The sequence below is a fragment of the Nesoenas mayeri genome (genome assembly GCF_963082525.1).
Source record: "Nesoenas mayeri genome assembly, chromosome: 11".
In the NCBI taxonomy this organism is placed as follows: Eukaryota; Metazoa; Chordata; class Aves; order Columbiformes; family Columbidae; genus Nesoenas; species Nesoenas mayeri.
Window position 1 is genome coordinate 8,560,525 of NC_137563.1, and position 17,163 is coordinate 8,577,687.

Genomic DNA, 17,163 nt, shown 5'->3' on the forward strand with positions numbered 1-17,163 from the left:
ACTGACTCTTCCTGAACAGGTCTTCCTGTGCCATGCAGTCGTGGATGGGGAGGCAACAGGCGGAGCAAGGAGGTGGTAGCAGGGACCTGACAGGGAGGGGAAGGAAAAGAAAAAGGACAGTAAGTTTGGTTTCTGGAAACAGTGAACCAGAGTAGCACCGAAATGGACTGAGGTGAGATGGCTCTTCTACAATAGCTCCCTCTTGGCTCCCCTTAGAACTTGTGGGACCCAAGGAAGTCCTAACTATACCATTCTAAATTATATACACTATCAGTTAGATCATCCTAATAATTTTACTCTATTTTTAATACTTCAGGATTAAAGAATAACATGTAAAGGAATAATCTTTTCTTTTTTTCTTCTTTTTTTTTGTTTTACTCATGGTTCCATCACTGAATGTACACAAGTGTTATATTCGGAGCATGGCAGAAATACATGCATAAATAAACACAAACATATACATTTTAAGATCACCTCTTAAAACTCCTAGGGCTATAATTAAAAACATGTTTGTTTTATTGAAATTTACTTTCAGCAAATCTATGTAGTACAAGATTTTTATCTCTCTACCTATATAATTTGTATAATACAATGTACTTGATTAGCCAACATTAGTTTAAATTCTTCATGGTATTCCCTGATTTCATAGCAGTGGGTATTTTGTCACAATTCAGTATGTTATTTTACAGCTGGCTTCCACCACTGCTGGTAGGTAACTATGTGATATATAACTTGCAAGCAGTCCTGCTGTTTGTTACTGGCAATTAATTTCTCTGGTGCCTTTCTTCCATTCAGGCCAGGCCTTTATGTTCTAAATCCAGCTATTCTAATACTCCCCACTTCTGCTGTGTAGAAAAGACTCAGACTGACAGATTATTGCAGGGCAGTTAAGCATGTAATTGCTCAAATGAGTTAAAATCCCTTCAAATATCTGTCTTTGTACCTCATCACACCACTTCATGGACTCAAATATTTGACAATTGATGAAGATAAACTAAAAGGATCTTCATTAGCTACCAACCACCGTGACAAGCTTCTTTCAGCTAAAGGCTGGTGAAGTTTGGGACTTATTATCTACTTAAAAACTGCAGGAAAGCAGAAAAATACTTCAGTGTACTTTAGACTGGAGAAAACTAGAAGCTTATATGATAGCTGGGGTCAAACAAAACTGTGGTTTGCTAATCTAGAGCTGTACTTGTTACAAATGTGCAGTAAAATACCCATGGAATCTTACAGGATAAAACATAAAGGAAATATTTCAAGCTTCTGATAGCAGCAATCATCACAACCTCCCAGCTAATGGTAAATACAGTGATCTTATTCATTACGATGTAAGTGTGCATCAGAAATCCATTTGTCAAATGATGCCCCTTTTTTATTGCATTGCAGTTTCACTGATGAGAATAAAAACTTTGGCTTTTAGCACATCTGTCTAGATTTCAGGTGCTATGTTTGAGGATGCTGAACATCATCGCACCCAAGGAAACTCAAGGTAGAGTGGGTTGTGATTACACACAATATCTCTGACAATGCCTCAAGTCATCTTACATTTTGAACACCTGACTTTTATGATGACTAGGAATTTTAAAATCAGCTGATCATCATGTTGAAGAGGACTGTTGGAGCGCCAGCATTACTGGGTGAAATCATAGCTATGTGGGCTAAAAGGGGGGGCTAGCATGTCCCTTGTATCGCGAAAAAGTTGCATGAATATGTTTGCATGTGCTTAACTATGCATCTACGTGGCATATTAATGCTTTATTTTCCCTGTTTCTGCGTAGCAAAAATCAGGTTTTCTAAGTGTAAAAAATATTTATGCCACCTGTAGAAGGATTGATACTTAATCTAACATAGGGTAAAGTGGCTTGAATAGACAACATCGTATTTAGTGAAAAGTCCATTGTCCACTTCAGGCTTTTGTGAACATGTTTTAACAGGCAGATGGGATTTGTACTGGTCCAGTACTTTGCATTGCAGGAGTGGCAATGTTTTGAACTAACTTGGCAATGTTCTTCCACAGCTGCATGGAGTCACACTGCAGTTTAGTATAAGAGAATAATAATGTGTGTATAATAGATGTTTTAGAAGTTGCTTGTTGTACAGAGTTAGACCTGTACAGCAATGCACAAACACATGGGATCATGGCATAAATCTGAAACAGTAAGGATGTTTCCTTGAGGCTGTTAGAAGAGCGCATTACCTTCTTATATTCTGTATCATACCTGCTATGTGCTTTTAAACCACAGAAAGTATTTTCTGGTTACAGTTTTACAGTTTTGTCCTCAGAGTACTATTCCACCACAGGGAAATCTAGATAGTGCAGTCTCATAGATTACGCACAGGCTGCAAATAATAGTGACATGTATTCGTAGGCTGAATTGGGTGGAAGAATCTTTATAAAACTTGTTAGATTTTTTTTTTTTTAAATCTGTAGTTTGGGTTGGGCTGCTGACGTTCCCCGGTGTTGTTCCTCAGGGGTGTCCCTGTACTGGCATGGGTTCCTCAGGGGCTGCAGTCCCTCAGGGGGTGTGCTACTGCGTGGAGTCCTCCATGAGCAGTTGTCCCCTCAGAGGTGACCCCTCAGGCATGGTGTACTGCCATCTGTGTCCCCAACTGTGTCCCCTTCCCCAATTCTCCTTTGTTTTCTTCAAAACACGCCCCTCCCTCTCTCTCCTCAAGTGTGTCTTCACACCTTCTCTGTGGTGTGTCCATTGGTGGTACCGCACATTCCCCTGATTGGCTGTGGCACCACTGGGCGGCACCACATGCTCCTCTGATTGGCTATAGCACCACTGGGCAGCACCACACGCTCTCCTGATTGGCTGCGGTGTTGGCGGGATGTTCCCTGTCAGAACCTGCTGGAACCGGCTTGGGGCAGCGTGTGGTGTCGAACTGCAGCCCCTGTGATGAAATCCCTGCTCTTTATATCTAATACAGCTGGTCAGCTCCATTAGAATAGGATTTGTCCTGTTACCGTGGTCTGTGACAGTGGGGATGCATTACCAAAAATGCCCAAAGGAGAAGACAAGAAAAAAAAACAAAACAAAACCGCAAATAACACCACAAACAAACAAAATCTCGATTACTTTTGCATTTGATTAGGTACAGACATTTTTCTGTTTCAAGTCTCTCTACTGTGTTTATCTGGAATACAATGTGTTATATATATATAGAGAGAGATAATGTTAAAATGCACAGAAGGTTGTTCTACTGTATATTTGATTTAAATGATTTTTGTGGTGATAAGGTTAGGACAGGAAACCTTCAGTGCAGCTCTGGTTCTGTTAAAACAAAGCAGCTCTGACAGACTTTTCTGCTGCTATCAACTCATGGCCAAAGAAACTGAACCCCTTCTCTGTAGTACATTTAACTTGTTGCATTTTTATCTATCATCTGAAGTTAAAATATAGTACTTCACATTTCAAATGGGTTTCAAAAACTAGGATGCCTAAAAAGCTTTTTTATGCTTTCAGGTGTTGGACATCCTTTCATGGTCTTATTCACCACATTTTTAAAAACTAATAAACCGACCCAAAACAAAACAACTTCTTTTTTTTTTTTCCTTAGGTCCTGCCACATGCTGTTGATTGGAATGACCAGTGTAAACCCATCCACTCATTTAATTTCCTTGCACCAAGATGAAGTTTGAAGTGTTCTGCAAAGGAAGAATTGCGCTCGATTCCCTCTGCTCATAGTAAGTTGAACTTTAAGCTTTCTGTTGAAGTTAATCACACTTCCTCTCATGAGTAAAAATGTTTTTAACATGAAACAATACTCCACTGAGGTCTGGCAAACTATATTTTAATTGTAATTGATTTATACCAAAAGATAAAATGAGTTAATTAGGGCATGCTATCAGAATTAGTGGCAAGGGAAATACTCTATACAGCTGGCAGGTAGGGGGTAGGAGATGAGAGATTTTTAAAAGGAATAGGACACTGGCATTTTTAACCTCGTAGTGCTGAACTGAGTAATGAAAATATTCTACCTCTGGCTTTTGCACAGATTGAGCGTGCAGATTTTCTGCAGTATGGAGGTTGAATACAGTCCAAAGTGATCTAATTGGATCTGTCTAACTGGTAGTCCTTTGTAGGATATGGGTAGTATTTTGTTGTTCCAACAACAACATAGACAAAGCTGCTTTGGTCTTGGAGATTCTGGGTGGTGTAAAGATAGGTTCTGGTTTGGTAAGGCTGCCAAGCGGAGCAGGTACCATCCAATAAGAGTAAAGTTTAGGAAAAAACAGTCCCTTGGTTATTGGTAATGTTTCTGGTCACATTGACAAGTTCAATTTCAAGCTGTTGCAAGCAGGTGTCACTTTATGCTGCTTGGCAGGGGTGTGCAGTGTGTCATCATTACGGCTGTAATTTGGTCATGGAAAGCTTAGCAAAAATCCAGTTATCATGGTGGAGGCATTACAAGGGGTTATCTTGTCATCAAAAATGGGTCTTGTGCAGGCTTGTCGTTGCGGAGACACAAGTCATGGAATGTGCTAAAAATTAGATGTGTTTGGCTTATGTACTCTCTTCAGGGGGATGTGCTGTGTGGGTAGGGCTGTGTCAGCAATCTAAGGTAAACCCTTTTTCCAATTTTAAGCATAACAATATTTGCTGTTGTGTGAAGTGACGTGTGTTGCACAAAATTATGCTTGTTTTTATCTAAAAAAAACTTTGGTTCCAGTTTTATGTGAAATTATTTTCAAGGTGGTTTGAGGTTTAACAGTTACAGCTGTTCTCCTGGTGTCATAATATTCAAAACACAAGACGATTTTATGATATTTAAGCCAAATTTAATTCTATCTGTTGAAGATTTGAGCATGGAAATATTGCAATTTGAAATGTCAGTGACTATGCAATTTTGTTTTTTCTATGAGGTATCTCCTGGAGATGATACATTTCTGAGATCCAGGTATGCAGGCCACATGTAACAGTCACAGAAGCAGCACAGTTTCCCTCACAGAACTCTTGCAGACAATTTATATGCTTTTTCCCAGATATAGTTGGATACTCTGATTTAATATTGCAAGGCTGAAATTGGATATAAAAGAGCTAGAGATGTTGTATGTACCCACTTCAGTGACGATGAAATGGTCTCATTTACTTTCCTTACAGGATTCTGTCAGAAATGCTTCAACACCAACATGATAGGTTTGTCAATTTGTCTTTACAGGGTTCAGATAATACAGGTCCTGCTATTGTAATATCTGAGATAATTCTTTATGGAAGTTGGTATCAGTGTAGACTTTAGAATACTATGGAATTATTTCCATATGTGAAGAAATTAGTGTTCTTAGGAGAGGCTTAAAATCTACAAATGTTAATTTTGTAAATTAATCTGGGCCATCTGCATATTGCAGTTTGTTGGTTTTAGGTGACTTAAGACCCTGTAGCACTAGGAAAACTAGTTAATTTGTAAGTTGTTAGGGGAAATCTCTTCTTAAAATTACAGACCCTTTCTAATCACAAAATGTTGAATTAGAAAACACACAAGACAACAAAAAATTAGAGAAGGGATTCTGGCAAAATTTAGTGCAACTCTCTGCATTCCATCATTGTTCTTCTCATTGTTTTGTGGAGTCCTTTCCCGTTACTGTTCTCCTCCTGCATGACAGGTGAGGTCGGATGTGAGATGGTCAATAAAGTTTCTCATGTATATTTCAAAGACTGGCAGTCAATTAACCTTGAGAGTTGGACATTCTCTTGTCTATTATAATAGACCCAAGCGCTAAATGCAATCAGGTTATGGGTGTGTATAGAAAGAGCTTGAGTCACTCACATGCAAATAAGTCATACTGAGGTGCTCTTCCCACTTTTAAAACCACTTTTAAAATGTAGTATCTTTACCAAGAGATGCTCCAACTTGTAGAAGAATTTCTCCCAGTGTGGCAGGACATTATTATTACTGTTTCAATAGTACCATAGTAAACTAATCTTATATGAACAAGAAGAAAGATATGGTCATTTATCTGAGCGTCTAAACTAAACTTGGTCAAAGATGCGTCAAGACAAATTGTCAGTGGGAGGAGGAAGTAGGCTGGATAATCACCCAAAACAAAACTCATGAATACTTCTATTGATATGGCCAAACTTTGAGTTCTTGGATTTTTTGCAAGAGCGAGTTGAACAGCTTTGCAGTTTTAAATCTGGTAAAACCAGTGATACCTCTAAGTCAGGTAACAGCTTTGGGAGAAGTGTCACTAAACCTAAACTTCCTCTTTGCAGTTTGGAAATTTGGCAATTTTCCAGTCTATTTACACATACCATAGTCAAGTCAGAATTGTATCTATTTATATTTTCTTTGTCATAGTTGCAGCATTCACATTTTAGTAAGATTATAGGTATAAAAGCAATTAATTATGCTTTCAAAGGGAAAATGTTGCTATTATTATGACTTGACTTTTCCTTAAATCAAAGATGCAGAGAATATTAGAGTAGGGTATGTTGGGCTTTAGGAAATATTCTTCTCAGGTGAGGAGACGTGTGTGTGTATATATGCGAAAGGCCATTTTATATGCAGAAAGGATCACACAAAAGTAGCAAAATGGAAATTACTTTTTCATATCTGTTGGAAAGAAACCCCTGTAGACGTTGATATCCTTGCAAGGACTCATCTTCACCTTCTATAAGGACTGCACTCATCCAGTTATTTTAAATTAGTTGCAAAATACAATTACGTGTAAAGAAACACAGCAAAGAGCTCTATCAGGTGCACTAGAGCAGTAAATACTGTTTTCAATTTAACACTAATCTAAAGGATATTATTTCACTGTCCAAGACCTCTCCAGATTTTTTTTTTTTTAACAAACATGTTTTAATTACAGAATTTCATTTACTGGTTCTGAAAGTTCGTCCTTTTAATGAAGAAGATATTTTAAAGTTACTCACTGTAGTCACTTACAGAAGGCCTCATCTTGAATTTCATTAAGCACATGAAAATTGCTTTGAAGTGTTCTTTTTTTAGTGAAAATATTATGAGGCCCAGAGTTGGTATGCTACTGAAAATGAGTGTGGGTCAAAATCTCATAGTGGGCAAATCAGTACATCTTTTGTTGATTTAAATGAAGTTATGTTAATTTACTTCAAATGGAACTCTGAACAATTATTTTAATGTCTAAAAATGCAATATAAGATTGTTAAATATTTTTAAAACATATAAACCCGTACTTTTCAGTGTCTGAATTTTTTGTTCAAATAAGTTATTCACAAAATATTTGAGTAGGCTTCTGTCATTCTTGGAACTGCTTTCCTCATAGGGTATCTGTTACACATTGCTGTAGTACTAATTATACTGTGTTTTTTTAGAGTTGATTAAACAGTTATACAATAATGAGATTCGACTGTAAACTACCACAGGAAAAAACAGGTAATTAGAACTCTGTTCTCACCTCAGTTCAGCAACATGAGCAAACGCCCCTTTTCTACAGGTCACTTTGGTGCAACGCTAAACACCACACTGTTATTTGCATCTGCAATTTGTATGATGTTGGTGCTGAGCTGCCTGGATTTGCTGTACAAAGCAGCAGTGATTTCTAATTTTTAGGAGGCACATGCACAGATAAATAGGATGGGAACAAAAAAACCAAAATGTTTTTAAAAGTTGCTTTGCAGTTTCTTATTGGTTCAAATCTTAAATTCACGTGATTGGCATTTATATGGCAGGTAATCCATATACACACTGGCTTTGTCGATACTAAAGACTAATCAATAATCACTTAATTCAATATTAATAACCTCTTGGGTCTCCATAGTGGCAGAAGTTAATACTGACTCCCTAAAAGAAGCTTTTCTATCTTCCTTATACTTGCTGGGAAAGAGAAATCTGTGAGCCAGACAAGAATTTCTCGGATTCATACCACTGAGGTTTTTTGTTTGTTTTTCCTTGAATTGTTAAGGAATACGGGCTGTTCAAATGAGCAGTCATAGCAAGAGCAAATTATGTGTTTGCGATCACTTTAAGAGTCTTATCTATTCATGTGCTTGTACATCAGTATTTTTAGACCAAGACCCAACTCTCCAGACCCACCTGGAGTCACCTGTAGCCCTGCTCATTACCGGTTCATTACAGGGGGAAGGCAGGCTGGAAATGGCATTAGCTCACCAGCAAACAGTTACTCATGCATATCAACAAAATGAATTGCATCATTTCTAAAATGGAGGTGTGTTTGTCCATGAAACAGGTGCCTCTTCTTGTTTATGTTGGAGAAACATTGTTCTAAGTAGTGTTGGGTTTTCCAAACACCTGTGGAACAGGTGTCCTAATTCCATTAGAGGTCAGTATGCTTGGCGTGCCTAAACCCCTTGGAGACCTCTGAAAATCCCACTTGCAGGACACAGCATCAATAGTTTAAATAGTTCGAGGCCATTTTAGTAATTTGTTAGAAGGACCCTCCAGATTTCTTTGATCTCTTCCTGAGAAGAACTTCTCAGTGTTTTTGAAGGTGTAACTGCTTGTTTAGGAGGCAGAAAGCTGCCTCATACGGTGTTTAAACCATCACAGCAAGTAACAGCTGTAGAGTAGCTACATCTAAACCTCTAGCTGATGGTTGGAGTCCAGGTAGCACCTTTACCATAATCCAGTAATGTCCAGCCAGTTGGGCTTTGTAATGGTTTGTCTCTGCTTGTTTCATCATCAGGATTATGACCTCAGGAACACTACTGCTCCACATAAAAGATTACTAGTGTAGAATTAAAACATGTAAGAAACTTGTTAAATGTTGTCAGGGTTTATAATGTAAAACTGCGATGTTATTAGATATTGGAACAGCACAAAAGGTAACTCATGCAAAGGTTTTAACCTCTGGCCTCTTCTATACCAATTAAAGTATAATGTATAATGAAATTTTAATCTCATATAATTAAACACAGTATTAATTTTGTAAAATTAGAAAGGCTTTTAAACCTGTATTAATCTTCCTTTTTTGAAGAAAATAAGTGTTTTTCTTGCAAGTTGCATTGTTTCTTTTTAATTAAGGGAAATAATTAAATTTCTTTGTTTATACAAGTTCATAAAATTTTTCTCTCTCTTTTCTCTTAGCTTAAATATCAAAAGCAAGTTGTTTGGGGTTTTTCTTATTAAAAAAAAAGCATTGTTGAATATCATAGTTTCCTCAGGGTAAGGTAATAGACTACACAGATTTAATTAATCACTAATATATTTATACTGTGAAATATCTAATATATCATTAAATCCTTTCCTTCTTTGCCACACAGTAACTCTGCTCAGAAGGTATTAAGGTCTTCATGTCTTAATGAAACTTGCATCATTCATTTAATCTTTTTATTTAAAATTACTGTAGCTTATACATATGTGAATATACACACAAACACTTGTAAACATTCTGATTTTGCAAGACTTTATATGGCAAGATTTCCAATGACCAATATCAGAATATACCCTTATAGGATGGAAACAACATTGTAACAGGAGATTGCTACTGAAATGTCTAAGAAGGGTATAAGGAAATGTCTGTAGTCTAATAATTGCTTTCTTTAAAAGTTAAACAAAAAGAATGTGCAGATGGAAGAGATTCTAGAGATTTTGAGGGAGATGCACATGCTATCTAATACTCAAAATGCATTAAAAGCTCTAGTTGGTGTATAATGGATAATTTGGACTCATTACTGGTGACATTTTAGTGTATCATCTCTGTGGCCTTGGTAGAATAAGCCTTAAAGCAAATGAAGCTCAGTTCTGTTTTGCATGGGTAAGTGTTGTATTAGGTGCTTGAGGTGACAGCGCTAATTCAATAGAGAAGCACGTGGGTGGAGGGACCTCATAGTTTCTTAGCACACCTACGGCAAACTAACGCCCTAGCTTTTTTTGTCCAATGCCTCCATGCAATTAGGTGAAAATAAAGAAAATACTGGCATATTTGTATCTCTTGCATTTTATCCCCTCTTTGCACACTCTTTTCCCAAGACGATGACTATACTAATGGGACAGGAATGAGGTATTGCAGTCCTAGATATTTCTTCAAGAGTAGGCCAGCCCTCATCTGATGTTAACTTGTGTAGTCAAACACTACTATACCTTTTCTCTAAATTGACTCTGGAATCTTTTAAAATATCCCCCCCCCCCCCGAAAATCTGGTGGTAGTGTCATGAGACTTTTTTTAATAACATGTTCCTAGAAATATTACCCAAGTTGCAGAATAGGCATCATGCTTGATGAGCAGCGTGACATTTTGGTAATGTTCTTGCCTTTCTATTTAAAACAAAAGACAGCGTAAAGCATCAGAAAACTTAGGTTACCAATGAAGAGAATCTGTGGCTTTCATAGATACATTCACTGGACTGTCAAATGATGATGGATAGCAGGCAACCAAGATAAATTAGCGTCCTGTCAGCCCTGAATAGCAGGGCAGACCAGCTTTCATCCAGGTCTGTAATACTTTCCCATGTGCATGTGGTACCACTGCATAATCCATTTGGAGATACCAAGGCGTTTCATTCATGTGTCCAAATTATAGCATTCTATGATGTTTTCAGGTTACTGAACAGTTTAGTAACTAACAGTTACCGTATCTCATCACAAACTTTTACTGATAGTACTAAAGGCTGTAATTCTTGATGGTGTGGATGTTTTGAGATTTGTGATGAACTTCAGTATTACAGAAATGGGATTATAGAACACCAGAAGGACAAGATGGTAAAATATCCATATATGCAAGTTATGAAGGAACTGTGAAACTGTTTATGAGTGGATGTACCTTCGGTATATAGAAAACAGAGGATTAGAACTAAGGCATTTTTCAGGTGAAAAAGCAAGGTGCTCAAGCTTTCTGTGTACATGTTTGGTTGAAAAAATAGTATTTTTCAAAGCCTTTTGGCAGAATATTCTTTTGTCAGCTCTAAACTCAGTGCCATAGAAAAGCAAATGCAGGATTGTCTTTAACTGTTCAGTAGTCTGCTGTGGGAAGACAGTTGAAAGGATCCAAGGGATAAATTTGGCATTGACTCTTCTGGGTGAGTATTCTCTTCGCTCAGCTGCCCACCTACGGACCTTGCAATACTACCAAGGAGGTCAGTTAAACAATAATTAGGCACAGGCACAATTAAATATGGAGACTTCTGTAGGTAGTACAACGCTAACTCTACTGTCAGCATGTTGCCTCATATGGCTTTACCCTATTCGTAATGTTGTTTCCTTTGAGAGGTTCTTAGATGGCAGAATATTGCGTGTAATTAAAACCCAAAAAGTAGAGTTTACAAATCGAGTCTTGTGTTCATTAGACTCTCAAACCTAGAATAAGCTTATTTAAAGTGAGCAGAGGCATTAGAAAACATGGAAGCTGAAAGAATAGAAAACAAAATAGGAAAATGGAAGGAGGGGGGGAATTCAATCATATTGAAAGAAAAAGACTCTGCACTGGGCAAGTTTTCCCCAGATTACCTGCCTTTAATATTAAATTACTGTTTTCTGGCAGGATCATCTGCAAAACTCTGATTTTGTTTCTTGTATTCATAGTCTGATAATTGAGGCTGAATTCCCTTGTCTTTAATATGCCATATATTATCCACCTGGCAAAGGACTCAGACAGATACAGATAAATACCCTGTAGACATACAGACAGAGAAACTGCTGTAATTGCTTTCATAATGACTCTCAGACATCAAAGGAAGGCAAATAATGGTATTTAACACTGTTTCCATTCTTTAGCTGAAATGTAATTTTATAGAGTTATTGTCAGGCAGTACAGTGAATGTACAAGTGCAACTGTCATAGTCTACTCATATTAATTAGCTGCCCACAAGAGGTCCAGGATAGTAATGGCAAAGTTCTCCTCATTTCAGATGGTCTGATATTCAGACAGAACCATAGGTACAATAGCTTGATTAACATAGTTGCTTAGATCAGGTTTTCCCTAGGAGTATGTCAATTGGCATTTTGAAGAATCAATTAATTAGCACTCCAAATAATCCATTCTTGGGTTAATGAAAGTATTTTGTAAAGCTGCAAAAACTTACATGAAATAAAATCCAAGCCTTTCCAAAGAGCTAAGGTGGAAGGGCTTGTAATTTGGAGAATACTGTGTACTCCGTGGACAATTTCATAATGAAAAGTTATTAAAAGAATTTCAGTTGAGCAGAGCTTATCCAACAGTTGAACTTGTTTTGATTTGTTTGTTTATGTTCCAGACATATTCCAGGGCACATAACAGTGGAATAGAAATTAGAACTTTACTATGTAATAATATGATTAAAATACAGGGTTAATTGGGGTAACCAAATATCAAAATTTTGCCTAATATTACTTACCACTTATGGAAGTTAGATCTTGAAGATAATTCAGTTATATAGATTCTACAAAGCTTTACTCATATAAATAGACATTCTGAACCCATGTGATTACTTTCACTGAGGTGGCTGAATTTTTTTTGTTGGTAGCCCAGAAAGCTTTGAAATTAATGGAAGTGCTTATGAAAGCAAAATTCTTCATGTAAGAAAACTTAAAAATAGGCTTCTACTTTCAACGCCCCTGGCACTGAGATTTGAACCCAGTACAAATGCCATTATGCTTTCTGAAAATTAAGGCATACTGCCACACCAAAAAAATGTGGTGATTTTAATAAGCTGTGAAATATCATTCCATAAAATACTGAAGTATAAATACTAGAATATGCCTGCACTGTTTATGCTAATACTAGAAATGATCTTATTTTCCTCATTTAGTTCTTGATCTCCAGCTAGGCCTTCTACACAACTTTTTGAGCTGTTTACATTTCCATCTTTGGCCTTGCCCTTCAGTCCAGTGGGAGACAACAGAATATTTTCATCTCATACAGAAAAGCAGGTGTCTTCCACTATGAAAGAGCCAAAGTAGTGAGAGAAATAAGGTGTTCCTGTATTTGAGGATAATGTTGTTAGGCTCAATTTCAGTACGTTTCTATGTCAGGGCCGCATACTGGGTTTTTTTTCTCCTGCTAGTTGAGTGAGAAATGACTCTATGAAAACAACTGGAGCTGTGCTGTTGTGAAAAAGGGGCATATAATCAGAGTAAGTCTCTACTTACATGCTAACACTCCAGTTGTGCTTTCAGCTAAGCGAGGTCAAACTCTTGTATTCTGAATGCCTGAGTCTGTCAGTTTTGCTTCTTAAAAGAGAATTTCCTTCACACTCTTGGGTAAGATTAGGAAATAAATAAAATGCCCCAAAAATATGTCATCATGCAACTTCCATAGTTATGAATGAAAACTTCAAGTCTCAAAGAGTAGTTTTTTCAGATGATTTGGAGTAAGTAGTTCTATAAAACATCGGAATTGGTGTTCTAGCTCTTCTATGGCATAGTATGGTTATTGCATTACTGCATTAGTTTAGGAGCTGGTACGGAATGTAGCATTGAACATCGTGCATTGATGCTTGTGATGTGAATGCTGTGGTAAGGCCTATGATTTGATGAGCTGGGTGTTCAGTAGCTTTTGTAGCTACCAGAATCAGGTGAATTTCATTCAAAATCAATGATTATTGCATGGAAAAAAAAAGTAGAGATGAAATGCCAATGGACTCACTTGTCCTTTACCCATGGAGTATATTCTATTGCATGTTCTGGTCTTAACAGATTTGCAGCTCAAACAGCTGCTCCAGACTTTGGGCTTTACAATTTGCTAAACAGTGTTTTAAGATAAACTAGCTCTTTTAAGCACATTGAACAAGAATGTCATTTGTCATCATCATTTCCTAAAATAACACTACATAAAACTCTGTCTATATGAAAAAATATGAAAATCTGTAATTCTGCAGTGATCTGAAATAGAGAGTGATATTGTAAAAAAAAAAAAAACAAAAAAAAAAACCCAATGGACTCGGACTCAGTTGAGCTGGATTAATTTTTGATATGCAAGAACTCTGTAAGCGTCACTGTGCCTCAGCTTCCCACCCTTAAAATAAAAATAAATCTTTTTGGTGTTTTAGTCAATTTAAAGCCTGATATTTTCTATAGGACCACTGTATAAGGAAAATTTTTAATGAAAATACCTAGAATACACGGTGTACATTAATCTGGTGATTTAGACGCATGTGTATAACAAAATCCAGATTTTTTTTGAGGTTCAGTTAATTTCACCACAGGAAAGATCACTGGTATGCTGTAAACAATTTAGCTGTATGCTAAATGAAACTAAATATAATGTAATTTTATTGACACATTCACTCCCCTTTCCATGGATGGATTCTGGGAGCTAAACAATGCTGTACAAGTAATTGAAAATAGAATTATAAACAGTAAGATAAATCCTGAGTATTTCCAGTATGTATTTTCCATGTTGGAAATATAGCTTGTTTTCAAGCTTTCTAGAAAGGCTGTTATGTTACTGATGTTCTAAATCTTCCTTTCGCTATAACCAGTACTTAGGAAACTGGTTAAGGTCTATTTATTCCACATTTATAGGTCCCTTTTGTTTAAATGCCTAACTCTAAAGTTAGTTGTCAGAGCTTATTATGGACTAACGCCAGAAGTGAGATCTTCCTTATTTTGCTAATCAGCTTCCTCCATATCTGCATGCTCATTTTCTGATATCTGATGAGGCGACAAGGTCATTGGACGTACAAGTACTTATTTAAAAACCGACATGAGAGTGAGATAGAGGTTAGTTGGGTCTATCAGAGCTGTCAATCAATTAATGAAAATTATTGAGCAAGGACACCATGGGGGAAGTGAACAGAAGGAATGAAAATGACCATGGAGATGCAACATAGGGAAAATGACAGAACTGACTAAATGTGCTCACGTGAGTACTAAAACCAGACATGCTCACACAGCAAATGAAAGACAGCACTGGGAGACGCTAGGGCCAGAATATATGCCATTATATGGACCGAAAGACTGACAGATTACTTCAGCCTTTTGTCCAAAAGCGCATTGAATGCTGAATTTGCTAAGTAAAGAATAAAGTTGAACAGTCCCCAATGCATTCTGAATGGCTTTTGTTAAGGTTCTGCAGACTTACTGCAAATTTGTAGCATGTAAAAATGAAATGTCTAGGGCTAGGCTGGAGTTTGCCGCTATGGTCTGGAATTTGAAATTAGCCGAGGGGGTATAGAATAGATTCCTACCTGTAAATACACGGCAGATATAAATAGCAAAATAGGGCAGCACTGACAGAGCCTCACAAAAGCTCACTTAAAAGCTGCACTATCACTACAGTACACGGTGTACTGGCACAAGACAAGAGTATACTGTTTATCAGTACAAAAAAGAAATAATTTATAACTTGATCCTTGGGGGGAAAATGGAGAAATAAAAAATAGACAAAAAAAAGAAACAAGAGAGGAGAAAAATTGCCAATATGTTTGTGTGAATGAAAGATAGTGAGGGGAAAAATGAAAAGAGAGCGAAGTCAGAAGCAGGGAGATACTGACACCAAATCTCTGCAAAGCGTTCAAAATTCTCCAGCTGCCACGCTTTTAATTTGCTACCATTCTAATTAAAATGCAAATTAAATTTATAATTAGCATCAGCGCTTTCTAAAGGAACCTCCTTGTGCGCCGCACAAACATATGGGATGATGGTATAGTGTAAAGTTTGTAAAAACAGAAGGAGAGAGACAAATGGAAGGACAGAAATGTTGCCACCAAATAAGTTTCTGAGTAGGTGGGGGTAGGGGAGAAAATGGGGGGACACAGTGGATTTTAAGGGATGGAATTTGGTAAGTGTCCTGGTGTAACAAAGAGATTGCTGAATATGAAAGATCTGTCCGGGAGTTACTTTTTGTTGAATCAGGTGTCAGAGGTCATGCTGCATGTCATTGGTGTTGTATAGAGCACGCCAAAAAGGCATAAAGGGTCACAGCTTCTAATCAAAAAGTCTATGACCAAAAATGAACCGCTGCTTGCTTCCAGATAATTAATTTAAAAATTGATGGGAAACAAAGTACTAAAATCACATCGTGATCTGAGCGCATATACCATTTTAAAGCTCGCCGCTGCCCATGTGAGAATCAAACCAGAAAAACTAGAGCAAATGACACGGAACATGCAGAATCTTTGTGTCTTAATTTATCTATGTAAATCTGGTAAAATTTCATTGTAGGAGCTTTTATTTTCTTAAAATTTCATTAATTTTACTTTATAGCTGATGTGGAATAAAAGCTGGAAACAGAAAACATTCAAACACTTTGAAATGAATTGCCCTGGTTAAATGTGTCAGCATTTACATAACTGAGTTTTAGAGGAAAAATCAGTTGTGTTCATTTATATTTGCAACTGTCCATTTAAGATTTACATGTAAACCTTGCACCACAGATACTTTTGCAACACCCAATCAAAGAGGAAAATGGTGTCATGTGATGTACCAGACACATCACCACTGAGACACTGTCCCAAATTAAAATGTTAATTAGAACAAACTGTGGCATAATTGCTGTATTTTTTTTTACTATTATTATTATTCCATTTGTAGAAATCTTGTGGCTATTTTATGAGTAGCAAAAGCAGCTGCATTAATCTGATAAACTATTTGTTGCAAATTTTTCCTTCATCTCTACTGAGAATGCAGTTGGGTGCTGGTTCTCTTCTGTTGCTGCTTCACTGTATATTAAGCAGCTAATGTGGTATTAAAGGTTTGATAAAACTACTAAAGACAAAATTGGCTTTGTAATAATAGCATTTGGTTGTAGGAGTGTCTTTGGTTTCTCAGAGGAAGGGAGGGGAATAAAACAAGTCTGATCTCCAAAGCAGTAATTTATTTATTTTTCCACTAAGGATCCTTGCAAAAGCTTGAGTGCTTTTAATATTCTGGGAACTCTGCTTTATTTATTAGCTGGGTTCTCCATCAGATATTTTAAAATTTGAATGTCACAGGAATGAATATTTCATAGCTGTTTGTTAAACTGTTACAAATCTGATGTAAAGCAGGATTGTAGGAATATTTTTTACAAGTCATAAGGTCGATTAAAAATGATAAAGCTATAATGTAATTGTGGTAGTACAAAAACTCATTTTGCATATGCTGTCTTGGGCACACAGGTAAATTTTGATGAACAATTTTTGCTGTTGAAATTCACTAGAATGTGTTTAGTTTGTTTTCAGGGGGCTGAGAAGGAAGAGTGCTGTTCCAGTGTCCAAGCTGGTGCATGCTGGCAGTGATCTGCTGGCATTAGTGCACCGAGTTCCGCTAGATGTTAGGCTCTTTATCTTTTAATAATGATTAAGAAACTGCACATTATCC